Here is a 7332-nt window from a genome sequence, read left to right on the forward strand (position 1 = left end):
AAAACAAAAAAACAGAGGGAATGGAAGCAAATAGTGTTGAATGATAACGCACAGAGGACATTGTAATCATTGCAATGAAATGATGGTGTAAAACTAATGTACTCCCATGTAAACTATCACTCAATTCACAATGATTGAAAATTTTAAAAAGTAAGAGGAGTTAGAGGGAGACTATCGTGAGTCAGCTGAGTACTGTGGACTCTAGCACAAACAGAAAGAAAAGTGTTAGAATAGAAAGTAGCAATCAGGAAGGTTTCCTGGAGGCTGGGACATTAGCTTGATCTTAGAAGACTGCTAAGGACTGGCTAGGCAGAGAGAAGTGGGAGAAAGTGCACCATGAGAGAAGGCAGGGATTGGGTGAAGGAGAGGTCTGTGCAGGCAACAGGAAGGAGGATGAGCATAGTACCTCAGAGATCTTCCCTGGGAGCAGGGGATAGGACCAGACAGCTTTCCTTCTCTTCCTCACTTGCCCAAGAAATCTGGACTGTGTAACCTGCAGGACAGAAGATTGGCAAGAGAAGGAGGAAGGGCTATGAAAGCAATCTTCTTGCAGGGTGCCCTGAAGACTTCAGAGAGTCAAATCCAACAATTCCAGTGTTTACTAAGGAGTCATAGACCAACCATCATGGTCAACTTGCTCAGGAGCGAAGAGATTCTAGGATGTGGTACTTCATCCTATAAAGGAATGGACGCAAACTCAAAACCTGAGGCATTTGAATAACCAAATGGGTTGAACCAGATATGGATTAGATTCCATTTTATCTCAGACTCTAGTTTTTCCTTTATCCTCCTTTCTGGTTTTTGTTTTGTTTGTTTTTCAGGCTGAAGACCTTTTAATAATGAATTCTCTAAGTTGATATACAATCTCTGAACATCTTGCTTTCTCTATACTGCATCTCTCAACTAAGTGGAAATAAGATGAGATTTGCTTTTTTAAAATTGTAGCTAGTTATTCCTTCATTTCTTCTAGAACACAGAGCATGATATATGACACTGTAAATGAATTTAATGTCTAAAAATAAAGACAAAAAAAGTATTATTATAGTCATGGCTCAGTTGTATGTTCCTGAATTTATACTATCCACTCAGAGAAATTTCTTTAGACAGTTAGCAAACAGAACCTCTGAAGGTAAGGAGACTGCTGAAAACCACAATGAGTAGTTTGTGAGCACGGATCCAGGCAGTGCTAAAGCTCCCAGGGTTTGGCAAAGCCACCACGATGCCTGTCTTGTCATCGGATTTCCCAGAGGCCCTTCTGGTTAGGACTAGGAAATGCCCCTTGAATGAAAAGGATTCCCCATCTCCCATGCCATCTGTCCTCCCTCTTTTATCTTGCTTAACCTTTTAAGAATAATGAGTAAGAGGCATAAAAACAATCACACCTTGTTCTTAGAAGGTTTAAAGTGGTATTGTCCAGAGTTACAATGATCTGTTAATACAATTATACCATTTTCTCTTCTAAGAGCTGTTTTGTAATTTAAAGAAAATCATGGCTGAGAGATTTAAGAAGACATCTCCAAACAAAGTTGACTGTAAATCATCCTTCAAGTACTCTAGTATATATGATGTTTTTTTACTGAACTACTTAATCTGAAGTTACACAAAAATTGCTTTTACCTTGTGACTCTGAAATATCAAGTCTACTGCCTCCCAATAAAGAGCCAGTAATCATCTCTATAAAGCTATGATGGCAAAAATCATCAGTAAAAGAAAGTTCCAAGTGAGACGTTCTTAGCACTTACAACCAAGCCATTACAAACAAACACCAATCTTAAAAATCAAATTGCAGGGTAAGTACAGATAAACCAAGCAAGGAGCTCACAAACTATGCTGTAGCAAATGAACACAAAGCACAAGTGACTTTATCCTAGAGCTGCCCTCTCATTTCTTCCTGTGGTCATAATTAGATATCCTGTCCCAACACTCTGTTTCCACAGGATAAAGCTCTTTAGAAAAAGATAGAAAAGGTCTGATAATCAACTCCTGAATCTTGTCTACTTCTATCAGCTTCTTGGCATATTTAGAATCAGCAAGAAGATATTTTCAGTAAATTGTACCCTTGGGAGTCTAAAAGATCTTGAAAAACTCTGGCAAGTTACAATATACCATATTGCTTTTGGGTTTCCATCTCTTCTTTGCTTCAAATCCCATGCAAGTTTCTTGTTTGTTTGAACCACTTGTAAATTTTCAGCATCCTTTTTGCTTTTACAAAATTATGGTAGGCAATCATTTCCTCCATTTTAATGCCAAGCTCTTGAGTAGCTAGTGGGTTACTAAGTTCTTCAGTTGTCTCAATCAATATTCCTCTTGCCCACAGCCTGCTCTATGCACTTTTCAAGACCTGACTTGTCAACTTTTTTTCTTTTTAAAAGGGGCATCAAACCTACCATTGACTCCAGAATACCAGTCAGTTCCTTCCACTGGGCTTCATTTGAGGCTTAGTTCCTATGAGATGCCTCTTCAGTCTTCAATTCACTGTCCCTGTAACACCTTCCTCTTTTCCTCTTGAATCTTGAGCCTGAGATTTTCTGTTCAGAATGCTTTTTATGCAATTCTTGAAATTTATTCCAGACTTGTACAGAAATCCCAACAGGGCATTATTCAAAGACATTTGTTTTTGTCCCGGTTTCAGTTTTCAGTCCACCTGTGGGGAGAGCTAAGATTTCTGTGTTTCTGGTTATCTGTTTTTCTACCTCCTGTAAGTGAAGTTTGGAGTTTTCGGATGTGGCCTTTCCATCTTCAGAATTCAACTCAACATCACTTTCATTTAGGGGAGGCAGCAGCACACTCCACATCTTTTAGGATTCAAAACAGCAAGGGGACAGCTCTAGAAAGATATACCTTTTCCTACTTGGTGGAACAGAGTTTCCAACTCACTATGAGTTGGGACTAACTCTATGTCACTTAACAACAACATATGGTATTATAAGGCACTCTAGTGGCACTATAGGGTAAACACTGGACTGCTAACTGCAAGGTAGGCAGTTCTAAACCATCAGCCTCTCTGTGGGAAAAAGATAAGGCTTTCTGTTCCTATAAAGATTTACAGCCTAGGAAACCCTCCACTATGAGTTGGAATTGACTTGATGCAATAGTTTGGTTTGGTTTTTTTCTATCTGCAGTTTTTTTTTTTTGTGTGTGTGTGTGTGTGTGTGTGTGTATCTGCAGTTTTTTGAAAATAAGGTTTTTGGTTTTTTTTTAAGGTTATTTGGTTTTGCAGTACTTTTATAACTAATTCTCATCAGGCCTTTCACTCTTAAGAAATATTATTATTGTAAGTTAATCATGTCCATAGTAAGTTTTGCCATCTGAAGATAAATTTTCACTTGCTGACTTGCTGAAAATGTTTAGCCAAAATATTTCAACAAAAGATGAACTACAGTAGACCTACAAAATGGACTGTCTTAATTTAAACATGAATACGCCTAGGCTAAAGCAAGATTTCCAGAACTCTTGTGTACAAGCTGATGGGTTAACAGGTTGTTGCTGCTCCTGAATTGTATAGAACAAAAGTTAACTCCATAGGACTGAGTTGGCTAAAGGATTACGATGGGTTTTCTATATGAATATTGCTGGTATTTTAATGCTCTGTTTATTTTCTGAATATATAAAAACCATTTTTGTTTTCCTTTCCCCCCATAAATTAGCTAGTTAATGTGTTTTTTGCCTGTACATTTGGACTCATTCTTGTTGTGCTATTTCTATGTGTTTATATATATAACCAATTAACCAAGAGGAGAACTAAGAAATATGAAAAGAAAGTAAAATTAAAACTTGAAAAGAGACCTTGAAAACATGAAAGAAGAATGTTGTAGTTAAGTGCCATTGAGTCAGTTCCCACTCATAGTGACCCAGTATAAGGTTTCTGGGCCCAGTGCTTATCCTGTAGCACCACACCAGGAGAACTGTTGTTCTATTTGGTTCTGAGGCTGTACATCTTTGCAGGAGCAGAAAGCCTCATCTTTCTCCTGGGGAACATCTGGTGGAGACCTTATAGTTCACAGTCCAGTGCATATTAAACAGAGCTACTGCATTCCCATTCAGGAGATTTAGGAGATAGGAAAAATCCTTACCACCAGATAGTCTACAGCCAACATAGTGTTATTAGTTACTGAAACAGTTGGTTTTTGCGTTAAAGGAAATCATTAAGTTTTAAATAGGTTTAGGTATTGTTACTTGTAAGTTCTGTTGACAAACCTCTCAAAATTGTAAAGACCATAACTAGAGACGTTCTGATGTTTGAACTATGATTTTACAAATAGAATAGCATTAGATTTCCTGTTACATTCCCAAGAAGGAGTTTGTGCATTGATAGATGAATGTTGCTCTGTTGATATTAATAACACACAATCTTAGATTTGGTGAAATTGTTGCTATTTCTGAGGCACTTGAAAAACAGTTACTGGTGCTACATATGTACAAATGCCTCATGGGACTTGCGTCCTTGGCTCAAAGGATATAAGGTTTTGTGGATCATTTCAGTCATTTGGCCTGTTGTTGTTGTTAGGTGCCATTGGTTGTTGTTATTAGGGGCCAGCTAGTCAGTTCCAACTAATAACAACCCTATACACAGAAGGACAGAAACACTGCCCACTCCTGAGCCATCCTCATAGTCATTATACTTGAGCTCATTGCTCATTCCATCTCCTTGGGGGTCTTCCTATTCTTCACTGACCCTCCACTTTACCAAGAATGATGTCCTTCTCCAGGGATTGCTCTATCCTGATAATATGTCTGAAATGTGAGAGATGAAGTCTTGCCATCTTGGCTTCTAAGGAGCACTCTGGCTGTACTTCTTCCAACACAGATTGGTTTGTGCTTCTCCAACACCTTAACTCAATGCATCAATTCTTCTGTGGTCTTCCTTATTCATTTTCCAACTGTTCACATACATATGAGGCTATTGAAAATACCATGGCCAGGTGCACCTTAGTCCTCATACTGACAATTTTGCTCTTAAACACTCAATTGGCCTAATATTGTTTTATCTCCCAGATCATAATGTAGTATCTAGGGACTTATGAGTTTGCAAGAGGCTATCCAAGGTGCAGAAGCAGAAAGGACTACCCTAAACTAAAGAAATTAGAGAGAACAGCCTTGCTGATATGACAGCCAAATGAGGTACCTCTCAATTATTTCTGCACTTAAATAAAATCAGGAACTCACCAAATTTACTTACTGCCAATTCCAACCTTTGAGAATTAACTTTAGAATAACTTCTAAAACACCAACATTTGGCCCAGATGGACAAGATTGAGACATGAAAAATGGCAGAATGTTATCAAGATACTGTTATTAAATTATGGACTAGAACTGAAAGGATACTGTCTTAATTTTACTAGAGTATTGCCAATCTTTAAGGAGCTCTGGTAGTGTAGTGGTTACGAATTGGACTGCTAACCTTAAGGTCAGCAGTTTGAAACTACCAGCTATTCCGCGGGAGAAAGATAAGGCATTCTGCTCCCGTAAAGATTTACAACCCTGTAAACCCTGTATTGCAATGGGTCAGAATCGACTCGACAGCACTTAACAACAACAACAACATTGTCAATCTTTAATGCAGTATGCTGAAGAGTATCTTCATAGGTGAAAGAAGCTTCAGTGACCAAAAACTGGACTCTTGAAGCCTGTCAAACACAGCACTGGGGGAATATGTATACCTGCTGCTCACTTATCAACTATCTTCTTATCTGACATTTCACATTTATGACAATATTCTACAATCTGACTATTTTGCATATTAATGACGTATGTCTGGCAGTAACAAACACTGAGAGTAGGCAAGAATAACACTGGCTGTGATGGTTAATGTTAGGTATAAATTTGAATCATAATTCTCAGTGGTTCGGCTATTATGTAGTGATGCAGTCATCCTCTATTTTTGCATAATAACTAGTCTTTGGAACCTAACCATATTGATAAGTAAGGAATAGGCATATATTGGAAGAGACATCAACTAAAGGACTCAGTTGAGCTTCGGTGGAAGGGATGATGCTTACTTCTCATCAAACTTGAAGAATTTAAACTTTGGATCTATGTGTCACAACTCATGAGGGCCAAATATCCTCTTTGGACTAGTCAGTCTTCTGAAGATTTAAAGATTACCTTCAAATGTCTTTGTGGCCAGAAGAAGACAACATCTGAGGTAGATAGCTAACCCCAAGATCATGGAACAAGACTCCATGAATCTTGTTGAATTATGTGAGCTTCACTTTACAATTGTGGCCTTACCTGTGATCATTTTTCCTTGTAATTCTATTCATAATGAAGGTTTTTTTTAAGGCTTTGTACTTCTTTTTTTCAGTAGCCTTTTCTAATTCTTGGAGAGAAATGCATTTATTAAATTGTCAGTGCCAGTAAACTCATTGAATGCTGGATCTACCATCCCTTTCCATGATCTGTGGAATTCAGATCTCTTGGCCTCTTCTGTATCCAATTGTGATCATGTACCAAGAGCTAACAGAAAATTGACTTATGCAGATAAATTAAACCATCCCCTTTCCACATAATGAACAGGGTGTGATTTTCATCCCGTATGTTGTTGTTGTTAAGTGCTGTCATGTCAGTTCCATCCCATAGTGACCCTGTGTAGGGTTTCCAAGGCACTTCTGGTGAGCTTGAACCACCGACCTTGTAGTTCAAACTGACTTTGCAGTCCAGCGCATTAACCCACAGGACTCCCTCATATTTATATATATGGGTGAGTCAAAAATTATACACATTCTGGCTGTAGAATTTACTTTAATCAACTTTTAGAAAAGACAAATATATCATTTTTGACATAATCTCCTTACTTTTCAATACACTTTGTCCCATCTGTCAACAAACTTTTGTATTTCACTATTAAAAATGGTTTTAGGCTGAGCCATGAGTCACAAATTCACCACTGTCTTGATTTCTTCATCAGAGGTGAATCTTCATCCTTGAGGGGCTGCTTTCAGGGGGCCAAACAGGTGAAAGTCCAGTGGAACAGTATCAGGACTACAGGAAGGATACTTTAACACCTCAAAATGAAGTTTTTGCAGAGTGTCAACAGTGTGGGCAGAAGTGTGCAGATGTGCATTGTCATGAAAGATCACAATGCCCTTGGATAGCAGTCCTCGGTGTTTAATCTGAAGTTTAGGCATCAGTTCCTCAGTGAGCATCTCACTATAACAAGCACTGTTGATTGTTGAACCTTTTTCCTGATAGTGTTCGGTCGGCAACCAAGGATGTTTCCATTGTTTCCATGCCATACTCTGCCATTTACTCTCAGGTTCATAGTGATGAATCCATGTCTTGTCACCAGTAATGATTTTTTTTTTTTAAAGAAACTTCTACCTTCCTTTGAGT

At 38.3% G+C, this 7332-nt stretch overlaps 1 pseudogene; it reads right to left on the reverse strand.

Moving 5' to 3' along the window:
• Positions 1 to 2067: 2067 nt before the first annotated feature.
• On the reverse strand, positions 2068 to 2795 carry LOC102820257 (annotated as a pseudogene).
• Between the last annotated feature and the right edge of the window lie 4537 nt (positions 2796 to 7332).

The sequence above is a fragment of the Chrysochloris asiatica genome, unplaced genomic scaffold, assembly GCF_000296735.1.
Source record: "Chrysochloris asiatica unplaced genomic scaffold, ChrAsi1.0 scaffold00052, whole genome shotgun sequence".
In the NCBI taxonomy this organism is placed as follows: Eukaryota; Metazoa; Chordata; class Mammalia; order Afrosoricida; family Chrysochloridae; genus Chrysochloris; species Chrysochloris asiatica.